The 19,964-nt window shown below is 39.3% G+C and overlaps 2 long non-coding RNA genes across 3 annotated transcripts; both read right to left on the reverse strand.

The window, feature by feature from the left end:
- Positions 1 to 980: 980 nt before the first annotated feature.
- Positions 981 to 13,925, reverse strand: LOC104909838. 2 transcript variants are annotated; one of them, XR_004159831.1, is made up of 4 exons: positions 13,837 to 13,925; positions 11,539 to 11,660; positions 10,788 to 10,888; positions 981 to 2,926 (listed from the first exon to the last, which is right to left on the reverse strand). It is a non-coding gene; the product is annotated as an uncharacterized LOC104909838 (long non-coding RNA). The 2 variants fall into 2 exon arrangements; XR_004159830.1 differs by lacking the exon at positions 981 to 2,926 and having other exon boundaries at positions 8,197 to 10,888.
- Positions 13,926 to 13,958: 33 nt separating this feature from the next.
- LOC116216649 lies at positions 13,959 to 19,941 on the reverse strand. Its single transcript, XR_004159829.1, has 3 exons — positions 18,721 to 19,941; positions 17,983 to 18,080; positions 13,959 to 16,517 (listed from the first exon to the last, which is right to left on the reverse strand). It is a non-coding gene; the product is annotated as an uncharacterized LOC116216649 (long non-coding RNA).
- Between the last annotated feature and the right edge of the window lie 23 nt (positions 19,942 to 19,964).

A 19,964-nucleotide genomic window follows, 5' to 3' on the forward strand; every position in this document is an offset into this window, starting at 1 on the left:
CTTTTTGTGTGATATTTTGCTTCAGTCTATGTAAAATGCTTAGGTATTTATTCACTCTAAATAGTTGCATAAGACAACTTAGATTCATAGAATCATCTAGGTTGGAAGAGACTTACAAGTCCTTCTGTCAACCTGACATACCTATTCCCATCACTAAACCATTACCTTTAGTGCCACGTCTACATGTCTCTTAAATACCTCCAGGGAGGTATTTGGTATTCTTCCAGCCACTTCATTTTTCTGTACTCTGGAGGACATGAAAAGCAATTTGATATCCAGGAAGAAATGGGAAGTTTATAGGCTGTTCTTCTAGAGTGACATCAAGGTGATGCACTGATAATGCAAGTGCTTTCCTTTGAACAGGTTTTGGGCAAAAGTCCTCACAATTAGCTATGCAGTGAACAAGTGGATAAAGGTAACTGGTTAAAAGATGGAAGAAATTGATTTGATAACACAGGGGTATGTTTTTACTGGTGTTTTAAAAAATATTTCCTCTTAAGCTGGAAGATAATAGAGTAATGATGATCAGATAAAAATCTTGCCAATAATATTTTATCTAGGTTAATATGAACACTGTAATTCGGTAGGCAGAGGACTCTAACTAAGTCAATAAACTCAGTGATACAGTAGCATATTAAATGCTGCATATGCACCTGTGAAGAATAATTTGTATCGGATGATATGTAGTTACTCAGGAAATCAGATGTCATTGTGGATAGCTCAGTGAAAACAGCTGGTACATAGGATAAAAGGCAAATTCTATTTTAGGTTGGAGTACAGCATTATTGAAAGTAATATGATAACATAATGTTTCAATCGATATTGTTTGGTAGGTTGTGTTCAGTTTCAGGTGTAGATGTACAGCCAAAGAAGCACAGTGGAAAGAGCTAATGTCAAGGGTGATGCTGCTGAACAAAGAGGTCAGTGCTAGGATCATGAGCTGGCTGAACTCTGTTCCTGATACTGCTATTGGACTGTGGGACTCTTACATCAAGGCACCATTTATTTATCTGCAATAATGTAAGTATCCTTGAAACTGGTTGCTTATGGCAGCAGTGAATACTCCAGAACTAGGAATATTTCCTTCAGGTTTTGATTTCTTTCCCTCACAAGATTTTAGGAGTCTTCTGGTCTGAGTTTTCCTAAAAGCAAATAGCAGTCCCTAACCTTTACGTATATCTGTTGGGATGGAATAACAAGGGAAATAAAATTTAGGAGGAAGTCACAGTTTACAGATGATGTAAGAGGTGCAAGATACACATTTGAAGTAGAGGAAGAAAAGTAGATTTTTTTTTTTTTTTAATGAATAAGACTAGTGAATCATTGAGTCAGGAGAACACTAGGATTGCTAGCTAATCCACATTTATATGGATGGATTACCAAGGCTTTAAATCTCCAAAACCAAAATCTTTTGACCAAATTAGAAAACTTTTCCTTGCCCTAGAATGAAATGCTTCTTATTTGCTGAAGAAACACCTGAATTGTTTTCCTTTGTCCAGTCTGTAAAGTATAACAGAAGGCTGAAATATGTCATCTGTTATTTTTTGCAGTTTTCTGGTTTTGACACAAGTTTACTCCTAAGGGACTCAGAGCAAATGGAGTAGAAGAGCAAATTTTCTGGTAAATATTTAGCCATGGCTGTTGAACTTTGGCATGAGTTATGGAGATGTGCGAGGCCTAAGCAGTCTACAACGGATGAGGATTACCATGGCTAGCAGGAGAATTCTAAATTAAATCAACTGGGGAAATATATCAATATGAAAGTTCAATCTGAGTAATGTCATTATAAGTAATAAATGCTTTGTCTAGAGAAGCAACATCAAATGCAGCATTACCAGTAAGCTGCAAGTGTTTGTGCAATAGCAAAGCTGAAAAAGGCATCTGGGCGCTACATTGGATCACAAACCAAATAGCAGTCAGCCAATTGTAGAGTTAAAATAAGAGGCATAGGGAGGTATTGTCCTTTCTGTGCCCTCCATAAACAAAGTTGCAAATGAAGAGTAGAAGATAGACTGCCAACCTATTCTCCCATTCTGTAGGCTGGACACATAAAGCTTATTCTACTAATTCAAAGGCTGCATGTGCAAAACAATTCTGGAGCATGTGAACAAGAGTGCTATGTGACCTGGAGTAGAAAATAGAGGCAAATTAGATGGAAACAAAAAGTAAGATAAACTCTCAGATGGAGACAAGAAGTGAGTAAGATAAACTCTTAAAGGTTTAGATAACAGCTCCTGTGAAAAAGATTGAAAATACATAATTCTTTGGATTGGATGTTCTGTTTAAGAAGACTGAGAGAGGAAAACAATGAGTAGAGAATGGCCATATTAATAAGATACTCTGAATATTTAGCTAGGATAGCACAACCTCCAGAATTTCTTATGGTAATAAGTCCTTTATGGTTGATGTCCTGCAATTGGTTAGGGCATGTGTTTCAGAGGGCCATACCATCTCAAAATAAAAACTAAGAAGGAAGACAGCACTGCTGGTGTTAATGACATGACCTCTGTGTTTCCTCACAGAGAATGATTTTGAGGTTCTAGGTTTTGGTTCTGGATTTTGGCCCTTGAATGAGGGTGGGCATAGCTGATCCTGTGGTCCCTGGCAGCATTTGGAATCTAGTAGCCATGACAAGGAAAAAGGAAAGTTGATTTCATAGTATTGATGTCATATTGGTGCATCAGGAAATGGAAGTTCTTTGGCAATGGTTTCCTCCCAAGGCAGTCATTAGGAGCTTGGCAGACAGCAGCTACTGCTAGCACATGGGATATTATCTTCAAAGGCTCTTTTTAGGCTCTTTTGTGCAGTGAAGTTTAATAACTCATGAGAAGGGTATGTAAAATCTAAAGGGGTTGTGTTGGCAATTACATGCTGTTTGAAGACTGTTCAGCAACAGCCTGCTCTGGAGTGGCCGACATTTCATAGCCTGGAAGATGGGAAACAAAAAATAAAATAGCATTAAAAGATGATGAGTCTTAAAGCACTCAATTTATCTTTTCATGGATGTTACAGATATGCCACGTGCCATTCACTTGATTTTTGCTTTCTTTGACTCTTTATTAAACATAGTTATTGACTGTATATATCCACAAAATCCTGGTCTTGACCACAAACTTGTGATCCAGAGATAGAAGTATGAAATATTTCATCTACAATTCATCCATCTAGGATTAGTTTGTCTGTGACAACTTTATTCTACCCTGCAGCACCTATAAGGCTGAAACTCAGTAATCAAACATTTACTATAACTAATACCCAGGTGTGACAGACTCTCCTTGAAGTACTTGGACCCTACATCCTTACTTTTAAGTGCATGCACAGAAGTATTGTTTTAGCAATTCTCAGCTGCTATAAAACATGGCTTCCACTGCTCTTCAGGCTGAAAGAATAAACTTGAGCTGTCCAGCCAAATATAAACACAGCGGAGAGTAGTGCAAGCTCCGGCAGTTTTCTGAGATGCTGACCACTGCCAAGATGCAATGTGGCCTCAGAGTGCATTGGGGATGACAGCAGTTGACGGTCAGCAGTTACACTATTTCCATCAGGACTTTCTTCATGTCACACTGGGGATGTGTCAGTCCTGAGGAACATGATTCAACATGTTCAGCTGGGGATCACTGAAGAAAAAAGCCTCATGTATTCCAGTGGTTTGATTTATGACATTATTGCACACAGTGAGCAAAGCCCATGTGAGACCACAGATATAGTGGGCTGTTGTCAGGCATTTTCAGAAGTGGTTGCTGCTGTACTCAGTAGTATTTTATAAAGCTTGTTGAAATTTCTCCTTGTCCTGCAAAATGCCTTTTACACATGGGAAATGATGAATCCCTGTATTCAAAAGAAAGGCATACATCTCTGAAGAATCAGACATAATGATCTGACAGAGGCTTTTGGTTACTTTTCTCAAATTAGGTCCCAATTTCAGAGTGAATGTTGTTGAGCTTACAGTAACCACATCAGCTGTAGGGACAGCCCTCACCTGGGAACCTCTCTTTTTCTGCCTCAGTCTCCTGATGTAAAGGACCAGCGGGTTACCTCTCAGCTGTGCAAAGTATCAGCGATCCAGGGATGGGCTGAACTTGAGCCCTGAGCTGCAGATAAAGTCATTGGTCTGGTAGTCAGCGCAGTGGAGCCCCAGCTATCTGGAGCCTTTTAGCATAGCTGCATTAAGAATGTTAATAATAAATCAGTGAACGGCTGAGACATTTGCCCTAAAAGGAAATCTTTCGAGCTCTGTTCTTTCCAGCTATGTTGTTTCTGGGAGGTTGGTGTGCTGTTTTCCTACAAAAAAAGGCCCTTTTTTATGCTTAATACAAGATGCCAACTCTTGAGGTCCCACTGCTCTGAATAATTGGGAACACAATGTCCTTTCCTACAGTGTGATTTAGGTCTTGTGATCCGCTATGGTCTTCTCATATCTGATTCTGACTTTAAATGAGCAGATTTTGAATTCTATACAAGGCTGAATAAGTAGTTACTCATACATGCAACCTGATTTCATTGAATGGAGCTAGCTGAGCATGACTGCTTAGCTGCTGGCATAAAGAGCTCATGACCTGCCTGAAGTGGCAGAGTGGTCATTTTTAGCAACCGTATATTTTCCTTCCTTTTCAGACTTGAGGCAAATATGTTCCTGGATGCAGGAAAAGGAACACAGCATCTGACATCCCTTGCAAAACAGAGGAACTGACTAACCGTACAAAAAGGGAGAAAGAATCCACAGTGGAGTGTGTCAAACCCATGAATCAAGTTATGTTATTGCCTTTTGTTTTGTTTTTTAAGCCGACTTGCTAACACAGTGAATCAAGTGAGCCTTACTAAGCTAAGGAGGGCAGCTTGACCTCTTCTAGCCCCTGAGGGACTCCACAGCTCTTTTTCCAAAGGGGCAGGTGTTAATTCCAGAGCCTTGGAAAAATATGTGTTGGGATTAGAGCTGCCATCCTTAGACATGGATTACTGAATCAGTAAAGGCTTTCCTTTAGTAAGAGCTGAATGTATACTAAGACAGCATCAGGATGTGACCGCAGCAATCCTACTTAAAATCCTTTTAGTTTTCAGTTGACAAATCCATTTTGTGGCTGTTTTCCTGCCTGTAATGTTGCTGTTGTGTTGTTCTGTGTTTCAGCCCAGAAATGGTAACATTTGCTAGTGGCTGAAATGCCTCATCTGTTATCTCATCGGTTAAATAGGTGTTAGATAACGATACTTTGTCAGTTAAAGAGCAATCCAGGACACTTTGGATTTCATGTGAAGATATATTTGTAGATGTTAAGCCTGTTGATCAGACTTACTTTTTTTGGTCCTAATTTGGTAGAAGTAAGTTATGCATACTCAGAAGGTATGCAAGGTAGTGTAATTGTGCAGATCCCTGTGAGAGACAGAAGACAACCTAACAGAGACAAAATTAGGAACAGAGGTATCTGGGAATTACTCAGTATAAATTCTCCCTATTATCAAATTTCCTTTTTGGTCCTGCAACCAATAGAAAGCTCTCTATCTATAGAAAAGCTTATGGACAGCTGCCAGCAGATGATTCCTGGAAAATAAGAATGGGACAGCTGGTGTGGAATACTTGACCTTGCTTTATATGATCCTGATATGTAAAAAAACACTGGAAATCTCAGGGTTCCCATAACTGTAGTGGGATTCACCACTTCCAGCCTAGTGGAGCAACCTCCTTGCATGATCCAGAAGCTACAAGCAAAGTTTTTCACGTGCTCTGGGGCCTTCCGAGCCATTGATTCACACCTCCAATGGAAATGTCAAAGATGTTCATTGCCAGTATTTGATTTTTTGCAAAACTTTTAGAGATATGAAATAAGCCATGCAAATGCAGCTTGAGAAAATATAGTCATGAAACAGATTCAGCACATTATGTGTACAGTGAGATTTTAAAAATCTCAGCATATAATCTGAGTGGCACAAGCATTTTCAGAGGTGTGTAAATAATGAAAATAGTAAATAAGATATATTGACTATTACTCATAAAGTGAAGAGTGTAGGAGGTCTCCAATTCCTTAAGCCAAGGTTGTTAACCAAAAAAAATCCATCATTATAATTCCCTTCTTCATTCTATACTGCTGTGGTCTCACTTGTCAGTCATATAAGAATAGCTCAGAAAAATTGAACACTTCAGATTAAATTCCCGAATTCCTGGGCCTTCCAGTAGAGGGAAGTGTTGTTTCATTTCCTTTGGCTTTGAAAGGTTTTGCCAGTGAAATAAGGCAAAATAGATGATCAATATTATACAGAACCAGAGATGAAAATGGTTACTTAGATCTTAGAAACATGTATACCGCATTGTCTAGCAGGAGCAGACACTCAACATAAAAGAAAGCATAAAAGCTTCAGGATCAGGCCCTACATCATTTAATGTGCATATGAAGGTTGGAGAAACTACATCAAACAAAATTCCTGCAGTGGAAGCTGAAAAATCAAATTAAAGTTTTATCTGTTCTACTGTAAGTTACTTCCTGAATGATAATACCTTAAGCTATGACTTGTTTCCCTACTGCTGCAGATATATCCTATTAGAATTTCACTGTTTAAGGATAAGTGGGTCTGGAAGACCCTCATAATACAGGCATTATAGCTTCCTGAGGTGGCTCTGCATAAAGCCAACTTGAATTTCTGCACTGTACTGTTAGGAATGCTTGTTTGGGGAGGACGTCCCAGCTGTCCTGTGAGTGCTAGGAAGCTGGCTCACATGGGACCAGAGACACTGTGCCAGAGAAAATTATTTTTATATTTATATACATATTTATTATTTGTAACTGTCCTCCTGCAGCAGAACACAAGGGAACGGGGTGTAACAGTACAGAGGTAGCTCAGGTTCACATGGTCCTGGGGCTGTGGATGTGCTGATACCAGCTGGCTCAGCCCACAGAAAGCTGATTTGGGAACATCAACGGGACTGAAAATATTAGGGAAAGAATATAGGCCTGCACAGCTGCCCTTATTTATTCACATGCCCTTGTGTGATTTTTCCTTCTGCTAATTATCAGTCCTGCCAAGCAAGGTGAACTGGGACAGCTTGGAGAGTGTGGGCTGGCAAACATCCCTGGAGGCAGTACAGACGTGATCATCTTGCCTGGATATGGAAGTGAATTTGTCACAGCATCACAGTGGTTGAGGCTGTAAGGGACCTCTGGAGGTCACTTGGTACAACCCATCTGCCCAAGCAGGGCCGCCTAGAGCAGTTGCCCATGTGAACACGAGCTGTATGGCTCTGCTTGTTCTTGAGTGTATCTCAGAGCCATATTATGTGCTAATGTAGCCACAGACACATTGCCCTGAGTAGGACCAGCTTGGGTGTTTCTTTCCTGGGATGTTCTGTCTGCAGAGGAGATAATGTGCAGGCTGGCAACTGAGAACTGACCAAATTGTTGTTGCTTCTGCTGAGGAGAAGCCAGGAAACAGAGCCTCTCTGGACCCTGCATGATTGCACCCTACGTGGTCTCACTTTTTCAGGTGCTGCTATAATGTGAGCCCCTGAAACATGGGCTGCAAAACTGGCGTGGCATCCTGGGTATGCTCTGAAGGGCAAGCTGACTGGGAATCCCTTCTTCTGCAGCTCTCTCTGTATGGCTATAGCTTTCAGTATCCTGCACAACCACTCTACTGCACAGCTCATTGAGGGCCTCAGTAGTGTTTAAGTGAATATCCCACCTTCATTTTTTTTAACTTGGCAAGTATTGAAAACATCAGACAGGAACTGCTTTCTCCTCAGAGAGTCAAGATAGACTCACCTGTTCCCTTCTACTTTAATAGCGCATGAGCCAGGCTGGCCTGGCATTTTCTCAGTTATAACTGGAGTAAACCAAGCCTTCTCTGAACATCTTTTTTTTTCCCCTTTCCCTTTCCTTCCAGCAATTATTATGTTAAATTTGTCATTTTAAATGCTTTTAAGGGACACATTGATATTATCAGTAGATTGCTGAGAACTTAATCAAGTGTACCATCTGACATTCATCTAAATTCTCTATTCAGCATAAACATAAATATAAAGAGATTTTAAGTCAGAAGTTAAAAACACTGCACATTTTGTTCCATATGTCAGGTGCTTGGCACATCATATTTTTGGTTTATGATTTCAATGAATTCCAAAGAATGACAACACCCCAGAAAAAAAGCCCTGAGGATTATGCTGTAACTCTTTATACAGGGGTGATAGGTTTTAAGGAACAAAGCACATGCTTAGCATTAATCTGTATTAGTGTTTGTATGATTTTTTTCCATTAAAAGATAACATATGGGATCCTCAGAAGATGGGAAATTATTTCAGGAACACAGGAACATGTTCAGGGTATTTCTTCTTGTGATTTTATTGCCACTTATCTTTGGATGCATGCAAATTTGTCTGCTTGCTTTTTATGGAATAATCTCGTGCCAGCCAGTACTGGATATATAGTGTATGAAGTCTGCATACCTCAGCAGAGATGATCTAATGGTTCAAGGAGAGCAGTAACTCCACATTTACTGATTTCTGTGCATTGCCACAGGACAAGTTGGGTTTTCATGAATACAATTGTTATTTATTTAGTTCTGGATAGCTTTAGTCACATTGAATTTCTCTCAAAATATTTCCCATCACTTGTTTCATTCCCAAGTGACAAGAAATTCATGCAGTACACAGTGCCTTGGCCATCTCACTCTCACGGGGTTGTACGTGCTCTCTTATTGGTGAGCTGAAACTTTTCATGAAGGTTTGAACAAGTCCACGGGGGCTTGGACCTCTGTACAAACATATATCAGTGTGAGTGTTGCTATAGCAAAATGTGTTTGTGTATTATACATCACTGATTGCATGTCTGCCTGAAGCAGCAGTAATCATTCTGGTGAATTCATTTGTACCTCAGCACTCTCCAGGCAATCTTCTTGCACAAGAATTGTCATCAGCAAAGTATTTTTGTATCCAGGAATGAGGAGAGCAGACAGTGCATGGTTGATATTTAAACAGATGTTGGAGAAAAGTTATTATTTTCCTAGTTGTCTGCCTTCTGTACTCCATCTGAAAGAAAGGAGTTTCATATCTTCTCTTCAGAGTGAGGGCCAGGTGGTGATGACTTTTCATTCCTTGTCTTCTAATTGTCAATTTCATTGTAATTATAGACCAGTGTGAAGATACTGGTGAATTAACCAGAGTAAATTAAAAAGTTTTCTTTGTTGTTCCTTAAGAGATCAGATATTTATTTACTTATTATTAATGGCTTCCTCCTGGTGTTTTACAATAGGTGCTAAAATATATTTAGATAGTTGTAGTAACTGGCATCATCCTCCAGTGTTGACTCTGACAAATATGGAAAGATTAAGACAACCAGAATATAAGGATCAAAGAAGGTGATGGAGTCATTTCCATTGCTCTGGGGAAATTTCAGCACATATAACTTGTGAACACAAACACCATAGGCCCTCCTGCCATACAATGTACATCATATTGCAGAGAATTGGAATTATTTGCCTCCCCTCCCCTATGTACTCGCTTGGTAACACTGTTTAAAAATCAGAGGTTTGCTCATTTTAACAGTCTTTTGTTGTTTTTCTCCCAAAATATGTTTGCAGAATAGTTAATTTTAGATTTGGGAAAGAAATCTGAACTCCAACGAGCAATTTTTAGTTAGAGCTTGTGGGGAAAAAAAGCTCTTCCTTTCAACTGCAGCTGAAATTGATGCATGACATAGTGATCCAGCCTTCTGTAATGAGAAGGAGGGGCTTGGATATTTGGAGTCATTTGATATTATTGCGTAACTTTTTTTTCCTTCCTTCTTTCTTTTTTTTTTTTTCTCAGTGCATGTTTGTGTGTGTCCTTCAAAGCGAAATAAGTTGCTTCTCTTACTTGTTGCTAATTGAAGAAGGCAAAATCATGTACTTGGCTCCATGGTGCTAGAGGACAATACTTAGCATGCCCTGCGAGCCCTTTTCTCCTAGAATTCACGTTTCTATATTACCGATGCTCTGTTTAGTTCTTATTATTCGCTGCTTCTGGAGCACAAGGCAATATTGAAAGTGGAACAGGAGTATGTCATTTGTGAATGGAAAAAAAAAAAATTGACAGTAGACAAGTTTTCTTAATCTCATTCAAGTAGGTTGGTTCCTAGAATTTACTGTGGTTATCCCTCAAAGCATAAACTAAGTATTGTAAGAAAGGTTTTCACACATGCGCATAACTGTGAGTTCTTTTTTTTGACTTGGCTTTGAATCTAGAAAATGGTAGCTAAAGGTTTAGGTGTTCACCTGACTCCTGTATTAAGTAAGTTACCAAACCTTCATGCTTGTGCTTCAAAGTGTCTAGAGCACAGATTTAGCTGATACTAGCTGCATGCTCCCATCTCTAGAAGTTAAGGATGTGAGCCCTTTGCTGCTGGTGGCACAAATGTTTATGACTGAGAAATAATTTTGGTCTCATCCAGTAGATGCTGGTGATGCCATTTTCTTTTGCAAGAATGTTGAGCTTATCCTCATCTTGCTTTTGTGTATCTGAAGCCAGGTACAGTTCTCCCATGTAACCAAAATGTCTGTTCATAACTCTGGCAATGTCTATGAGTGTATATAAGAAAATGAGTTGCTCTTGAAAAGGTTGTCTGACTCACTCTGCCATAATTGTAGTTAGATTGAATGCAACCTATTGAATTTACATAGTACTTTGAGGTCTACAGAATTCAAGACAATTTCAGGGTGCATTCTGAGTCATTTTGTCTTCCATTTCTCAATAGCTTTCAAGAACACAGTTGCTCTAATTGCCCACTGTTGCTTTAACTGCACTTTGTGAGGATGTTTGCACAACTCACTGTGAGTGAAGTTAGCAGGAGTACTCAGTGTCCAGCACATTCTTCATGAGCAATTGAAGAATTCACATTCTCTGTGGTAGTCTAGGGTTTGATGTTATTTCCTGTAGAGGATAATGTGGAATATTTATTTCTAATGAGCGTACAAAGTAGAGGTAATTCAAATTTTTTATTTTAGGGTGGATTAAAACAGGTCTGAATTGTATTTTTTTAGAGAAAATTTATAAAATGACTTGTAGAATTCAAAGCATTATTAAAAATAAGGAGTGCATTAAGATGTCAGAGGCACTATGGCTAGGTTTATATTGGGTCACTCCAGATGTATATAGTTGGTGGATGGAAACACATGACTCCTAATCTCTTCAACAGGGTTTTGAAGACATAAGTAGGGCACCTATTTTTGTCCACTAGCAATACATCAGACTGAAGTTCCTCTGAATGGCGAGGAGGTATTTTTGCAGGCCAAGGAGACAGCACCAACTGACCTGCGGGAAACTGAATAACATGGGGTATTTGGTAAGGGAATCTGAAAAGAGCAGCTGTTGCTTCCAGAGTTAATTCCCAAATATTAGGAGACAGTGGCTTGTTTTATGCTAAGGCTCTGATTCATTTAGGATGGACCAATTTAGAGTGGGGATTCAAAGGAGAGGTGTCTGTCAGCACTTACGTTATGTAAATGAAGCTATTGGGTTAGTTTGACTGTGGCAATGTGGGAACTGGGTCAATTGCTTGTATGAAAGCTGAATCCACCTACCCCAGGCAGAGATGGTGAGATGACTCAGATGTTCTGTAGGGGGAGAGGAAAAAATTTCCCCTCAGAGAAGGGAACGGAGACTTCCATCAATCCTCCCCTGAGATGAGGTACGGACCCTCTTTCTGTGAATAAACAGACAGGTAATAATTTATTTGCAGACAGTCTGTTATTTAGGACAGGGTAACTTTCCCAATACATACATGCCAGGAGAGGTGTGTGCTGTATACAGAGATGAATGAATGCTGCAAACACTTTCCATTTGTGCATGCGGAACTTGAAGCATCCATCTCTGTGTCCCAGAGACCTCTGGCCAAGCAGGAGTCCCAATAGATTTATTTTTGCTCCTGCTGCGAGACAAACATCTCCTGGTTTATTGTTAGTAACAGAACAAGGTCTCCATCTCATCTCAAATTAGGATGCTGTATTGGTTTCCAAAGATATTTGCCACTTTACAATGTGTTAGATTTAGCACTTAGCTCACCACACTGGCAGCGGGATTTGGGCTCTGTCTGACGTAACTCCTCACAGACAAGACTGGTGGGGATGGCCACCCTACAGCCCCTTGCAGAGGGTGTGCTGGTGGCTGTGGTGCTGTTTGTGGTGTCCCTTGAGACACTCAGCAGATTTTTGGGCTTGTGAGGCCAGTTAGCACAACAATTATTTTTATTTTCTTGGAATTTTTGAAGGTCTGAAATGAGCAGCTGTAACCATTGTTATCTGCAAACACTAACCCAGGACTGCTGCTTGACCCAAGTGTGCAATGGAAGATTACTTGAGACCCCTTCCAGCTGCATGTCTCTTACAAAAGCAGTCTTTATGATCCATATTCAGCACAAGCTTGAAAATATCTTAAGTTGTCATTTCATAAGCTAAGAACAAGCAGCAGCTTCTGTTCTCCAAATGTTCTTTTTTCGCAGGATGCAACCAGACTGCACCATACAGCATGGATGTGTTGAAGGAATTGACACTGCTGCACCAAGGACAACTTTGATGGCAGGAACCTAATATCCCGAGCTCATCATGGACCCTCAGCCAAAGCACGTGGGCCAGAGAATGACACTCTTAATGGAAAGCCATTTGTGTCTGCATGGGCTGCACCAAAATTTTGTTGCAATAACACATTTTTGGAAAAAATTCCACTGAAATTTTAAGTCAAATGAATGGAAAATTCCAATCTATACCCTCAACTAGTCCTCTTAGTCAGTACTTGCTGACTAGCTCTAATTACTATTATGTCAGCCATTGAGAAGTAGCCAAGCAAGACAACATTTACTGAAAATTAACACCAGAGCCAGCTGCTTTGTGGCTTATCTATCCCTGCTGCTCTTTTTTCAGATAGATGTTGTTTAACATTGTCTTTGATTATTTACGGAGTAGAGAGGACTTTGCCCTCTGATGAGTGTCCCTTGTTCAGCTTCTTTCTGAAACTGAAACATGCGTTGATTGTTTCTGTGTTTTCTTTTTCTTTTCTTTCCAAATCAATCCTAGTATTCTTGTAATGTCCACTCAGTGATACATTCTTTTGTCTGATAGAATGTCTCATACAGATTCATTGCTTTCTTTTTTTCTTGTCCTTGAAGACGTTTTTTTTCCTTTTCTCTAGCTAAACTCATTCACTTGCATCAACTACATGAGTTTAATTAAGCAAGTTCAGGACACAGGGAATTTATAGCTCAAGAAACGTGAAGACAGTGCAAAGGAGATGATGCAGGGAATTAAGGAGGCGTAACCACCAGGAGAAGATCCATGAGGATTTCAAGGACTTCGTGTCCCATGCAGAGGTGACGGTGTGCACTTTGGAATGATGAGATGGGATGGAAGGGTGAGAGGATTCTGAGGGCACCCTTGGGTGTAATGCAGGTACTGTTCATGTTCTGGGAGTCTGGCAAGTGTCTGGGCCTGCTAGCAGGCAGTTATGGGAGCAGGATGTCTGGCATGGGGTATGCAGTTCTCACATGAGCTCATTGGTGCTGGGTAGACCCACGTATTTTGGGCTATGATTATACATCAGACAAATACGTAACAGCAGGAAAATCTATAGCGGCAACGATAGGAAGTATTTATATAGAGCTGTGCCATCTGGTGCACACTCCTAACTGCAGCTATACTTAGCTGCTGCACTGCGTATCTGGGCTAATCCCATGCCCCAAAGAACGATGCATTCAGTGTCATGCAGATAGCTCCACTTTTAACACCAGCCATTCTCTACTTGATGATGTCTGTGAAGTTCCATGAATAGATACAAAACAGAGTATGTATCATGGTTATTGTATGAAGAAGCTGCAAATTTATGCATACCTTTCTCTCTTAAAAGGGAGCATAGGTTTAGTGATGCTCATGTCAAGGCTTAGTTTGTCTCTGCTTGATTTTCAAAATATTCCTTCACTTGCTAGCCTAAAACAGAAGAAAAAGGTCTGCAGTCCTTGAAAAATTCATTTATTGTACATCAGTGGATAGTTTTGTAATAAAAATCCTCATTGTCAACATGACAGGACAAACAAGAAAATGCAACATCCTCCATTTCCAGCAGTGCTAAGAAGTTAGTTTGCAATGCTAGCCTTACTTCCACTAACAGCTGCATATTGCTGTGAGCAATGCTTATTAACTAGAATATCTGACATGTTACAGACTTTCCACCTTTATGCTGGACACCAATATTTTTGTGTCATTAAAAGCCAGTGACTAGAGCCATTGTTCCATAGTTTTTCGGTTACTTCTCTTGAGGTCATCTACATTTTATGTGAGACATGAATTTCTAAGTTTCCATATGCAGCTGCAGACAATAGATGTAACTGCTCTGAAACAGAAACTCAGTTATATTTCAGTTCTTCCGTACATGCAACTCACTAATGTAACAAGAAGAGAGGTGTTTGGGCATACTACTATTAACTTTAGTTCACATCAAAGCTCTTCAGTACTAACAGAACATTATTGGTATTTGTCTGCTTCAAATTGAACAAAATATGGGAAACTTTAAAGAAAAAAAACAAAGCCAGCCAGCATTCACAAGGGGTATGGCCTAGAGTATTAATGATGCAGTACTCAAGTGAGTGTAAAATAGTGCTCAGAAGGACAGCAGTTGACATGGAATATATAACTGATACACTTTTCCAGCCAACTGGTATGTCTACCCACACTTAGCAGGCATGCACACAGAGAGACGCACACAGAGAGACAATTTTATGTGAAGCTGAAGAGTGGACAGAGGCAGCTTTTGTTGGCTTTCAGAGATCAAATGCGTGCATGCAGATTTTTAAGTTGGAAAATGGAAACACCAATTACAGGAGACTGGATTTTCCTAAACACGTTAAACCCAACAATTGCACCTTCCCACTCATTCCGTCTTCTACTGAGCTCCTGTCACCTCTCTGACTGCTTTTCCTTTGAGAAAAATAGTACAGAAAGCATGTGTAGAGTTCCCCACAGATCTGATAAAATACAGTCTAGAGGCTACTAGATGCTAATTAAGCATCCTTATAACATGAACATCACATTCTTTTCTCTTGAACAGCTGCGTAGCACAATACTCTTGAGATTATCAGTAATATCTTTTCCTTTGCATAGCTTAATTATGCATGCTTTTGAATGCTGGCATATGCATAGCTGAGCTGTGATAAAGCCACAGAGCAACTTAGCCAAATTCTAGGTTTATAGTGGTACTGCAGAACTTTGATGCACATATTAAAAATTCTCAAGAGGAAAACTTATTGTAACATAAGTAGTAAATGTCTGAATTTGTTTTTACACAGGTAACGGCCAGGGTTTGTGGCAAGTATATTTCAAATGCTACTGAATAAAACGAGCCTTTAGCAAACCCAGTAATCCAAAATATTTTCTTCAAAACAATACTAAGTGTGTGGCTGTGAAAACAGAGTGACATATAAAATAAAATTAAAAAAATAAATCAGAAATCATGTACCAGAGCGTAATATTTTTATAACTAGAAGAAAACAAAGGATTATGTACATAAATACATATATTTATATATATAGCAAATTACAGTTTCCTGCACTGAACATTTATCAAACAGACAAGTGCTGAACAATACTGCATAGGGTGCTCACCCACACTGTGTGGCCTCCTTGAATTCCCGTGAGAATGGAAGACAAGCTTCTATGGAGGATGGAACTTGTTCAGTGATACAAGCTCAGACAAGAATTAAAAAAGCTAAGAAAACCAAAAAACCCACCCCAGAAGTGCCTAATGTTCCAGCAGAGACATCTTTAACAACAAAACATGAGTGGTCAGATGTTCTTCAGTCACAGCACAGGGGCTCCTGTGTGAGAGAGCTTTATTCCATACAACAGCCATCATGTGTTTGAGGGTGACAAATATGGGCAATGTGTCTGATGCTCGGCTTTGTCCATGGGCTTGCCAAAGCTGTCACCTTTCTGATAGACCAGTCCATGGGGAGAAGTTGCTTTTCTGATCCCCTACAGAAATCATACATTTTCTCTAGGAGCTGGGCAGCTGCTCCTATGTGCTTCATGTGCAAAACAAGGCACTAGCTGGTTTTCTGGCCATTACCTTTCCAGTGCTCTAGGAACTGTGTTATGAACATAATGGGAGAGGTTAAAAAGGGTGGGACCAAACGACTGTTAAGGACTACATACACAGTTATTCTTATATTTGTTTTGAAAATAGAAAGCACCCACATTACACATTTTATTCAGCCTGGCTAGAAATGCTAAGCTTGGGTTCCTAATGCATAAATAAATGTCCTGTGACATAGACTCCATTGGGTTCTAGTATCCTACCCAGAAACTGTCTTCAACTTATTGCAGTTACTAGCTAGGAATAGCTGTGCCATGTTGGTGTCCTTTAGAGCACATAATACAAACATTATGGTATGAAAAGCACTTGGTTCTTTCCACAGGTTAGTGATGTCGGGAACTTGGGGGATTGTAAATCCAGTCCATTACAATGAGAGTCATACTCACAATCATGAAGATTATGCCAACTATAAGAAAAATTAGAGCCTGTAATTGAAAAATAAAATTGTATTAGTGAAGAAAATGACTGAGCAGACTGTAGTTTAGACTTTTCCAAGGTAATCACATTTCTATAATGCCAAGGTCCTGAATTTGGGCCATTCTCTGTGACTGAATCTAAGTAAAACCATACAGGGCTATGTGAATCAAAGTTAATTTTATCTAAAATTTCAGTCCAAAAGAACCAAGCTTTACAAAACTAAATCTAAAAAAAATAACCCAACTTTGTTTATATAAATAATAATAAAAATTATAACTGAAGAACAGTTTCTTTTCCTTTAAAAATTGACCAATTTTCAGTGCATATTCATTGTTTCCAATATCAAGAACAGTTTCAGAGTTAATCCTTTACATCTTTATTAGTCAAAAGATAAGCCCAGCTTTCTTCTCTGAAAGCATTTCTGTATATAGTCAAGTGATCTAGGTGCTTACATTCCCGCTTTGCTTCAGTGGGGCTTTAGCTTTCAGAATCTGTCTACACTTAACAATAATCTACCTCATAACACAAAGACAAATATTGTACGTGATCTTTGTGCAGAGTGTGAAATTCTAGATATGCCTAGCATAGAATCATGAAGAATGAACAAAGAGCCATGAAAAAATGTGCATAGTCTATCTCTCTAACAACTGTTCCAAAAATTATCTTCAGAAATCATTTTATCGTAACAATCCTTTTCTTTCACACTTGCACACACATCATGTACTAATCAAACTTCTTCCATTTCCATTTACTTTCTCTTTTTAAAATATATATAAAGCTGTACTTACATATGTCTGCTTACATTATGTGCCTGAATATATATTTCATCAATATATTTTAATTAATTGTTCAAAGGACATATACTCAGTGATACTGTTAAATTTCAGGTGACTATTAATGTTTGCATTAATATATAGATACAAGCTGCTGCTGCAACAGTCCAGCATGATGTAAGAACACATGCTGCACATAAATGATAGATCTTCATGTGTATCTCCTGTCAGTGTATGAATCTATCCCAATGGAAAGCTCTCATCTTTGTATCACTTCATTATCTCTGCAGTACAACCTCCTTCTTAATCTAGTCCTTACATCTTCCTATTAACCCATAGATAGCCTTCTAGCACGGACCAACATCTTCTTATGCACAATTTAGGTATCAATTATATAGGTGAAGATGTTAACTACATCTTAGATCCAATTAAATAAATTCATTTTTCTAGTGTCGTAGGAGACACTTTAACCTAGACACTCACTGTTGTTAATTTAGCAGTTGCAGTAGAGCTTTAAGCAATTTCACTTGCACAGCCTGGGTCTCTATGCTATGGTGAATCACATTGTCCAATCTGTGTTTTGGTGAGCCCCTACCATTTATGATCAGACAAGGCAAGTAAAAGCCCTTGAATTTGGGGCTGGTGGAAAGCACACACCCTCTCATCATCCTTCCTCAAAAATTGCTGCCAGCATCCTTACCCCTATCTTCTGAGGAGACCTCATAGGCTCCTTCTTAACAAGCCGCAGGTAGAATGCAGAGGGGAGGATGAAGATCAGCATGGTGGCAGAAGAGGCACCTGGAAGAGAGACCAAAGTTGAGTACCATGTTGTGTGACACTCTGCCAGCATGGTGCACCCACAAGATGAAAACAGATGGGGAATATTTGTGCAGAACTCTCCTGTGGTCATGCATGACCTTCAACTTGCATGGCTTCAACTTCAGGGGGCTTGAAAGTCCCCTGCAAAAGAGTTGGGTTTCTGTTTAAGGAATAATTTCTGTGGGTTTTATGGGGACTGATTTGGGCAACTTCCTTTGGAGTATGGTTATTCTTGTCTGCTGAGACCCATCCTCAAGTTTGGCACAGAGATATCCAAGTACTTGAGTGCTCAGGGCTAAAGAGACAGTTGTCTGTCTGCAAGTAGATGTCTGCATGTGAGCTGTTCAAGTGGGGACAAAAGGGCATTGAATCATAGAATGGCTTGGGTTGAGAGGACTTAAAGATCATCCAGTTCCAACTCCTCTACCATGGGCAGAGTTGCCAGCCAATAGATCATGGGGACTTCATATTACCTTTTTAACTTATCCCATATAAAATCAAATTGGTGTTTATGTTATTCCACTGTAAGATCCATATGGAGATTATCATATAGTCCACAAATGTAAATATGTTGTAGAAAGTATAAACACAGTAAACAAGAACTATTCATGAAACCTACCGATAAATCCAAATATATCCTTAATAGTCGGAACAAAAATCACAAGCATGTTATTAAAAGCAAGAATTACTGCTGCAATCAGAAGGTGTCGTATCCAGCTGAACGGCCTTTTGGGAAACAGTAATGCACTGATAGATGAACGAATCTGAAAGACAAAAATAATCCGGAAAAGTAAAACAGCAATTATTTTATCTTTGCTTCTTGCTTTTTAAATGACCTACACTGGTTACTTTTGCTGTGAGAAATTCTGACCAAAGAATTGTGTTTTCAGTCTTCAACTCTCTTAATGTAATCTCACTCAGGTGTAGGTTTTTGAGAATTGGGTTCACAGTTTCGTGCAGAAACTCAAATATTTGCTGTGTAGGAAAGATGAGTAAATAGGGTGTAAAATCGGGGAGATGAAATCTGCTCAACTGAAAGATGTGATATCAGCAAAAAAAAAACAACCAACAACCACAACCAAACCAGTCCAGAGATCTCCCCGCTGTGAATACTAATCAGCAGGCAAAACATGCACAGGTGAAATCTGAGTTGAGTTGCTGTATTCCTGAACCTGATCCCCTGAAAATCTCACAGGAGATCTGCAATTTACTTTTGTAAAAGAAAGAAAACTTTTGTTTTACTTTCATTAAACATACAAATATATATATCAAAATAAAAGCATCTCTTACTACACGAAAAGAAAATACATCAAATTACAGATAAAAAAGCTGTTGCAAAAGATCCTTTTTTTTTGCTTCTCTTTCTCACACAATGGAGTTGGGTTTTTCTTTGCTTTTTCATCAGCGAAAATGGAAAGTAGGAGAAAGGTCAGCTGCAAATCCCTCTGGTGGAAGTAGATAGTGTTACTGTGAAGTACTGTGATAAGCTTAGTAGATTTGAAAGGTAGAAATTGAAACTGGGAAAAGCTCAAGGCTCACTTCTGCTTCTGGATGAGTTTGGCTGTTCAGTAATAATATGGAATTCTGTCGGACTCAGCCCATCGTATGAAAATGCGGCATTCATTTTGCATGCTGTATTTTTCGGGCTGACATGAACACACGTTATGAAGAAGGTAGGTAGCAAAACTTTCATCTGGTCCCCGAGCTGGTGTAAAACGCCTTTACCACTCTGAAGAAGCACTGTCTGCATTCCTGTTCACTTGTCAGTATCCTGTGCATTATTACTGCTGTCATGCTGCCACTAAAATGAAGTCAGGAGACTGAAATTTCACATTGAATAATGGTAAATAGTACTTTTTTTTT

This window comes from Meleagris gallopavo, chromosome 1 (assembly GCF_000146605.3).
Source record: "Meleagris gallopavo isolate NT-WF06-2002-E0010 breed Aviagen turkey brand Nicholas breeding stock chromosome 1, Turkey_5.1, whole genome shotgun sequence".
In the NCBI taxonomy this organism is placed as follows: domain Eukaryota; kingdom Metazoa; phylum Chordata; class Aves; order Galliformes; family Phasianidae; genus Meleagris; species Meleagris gallopavo.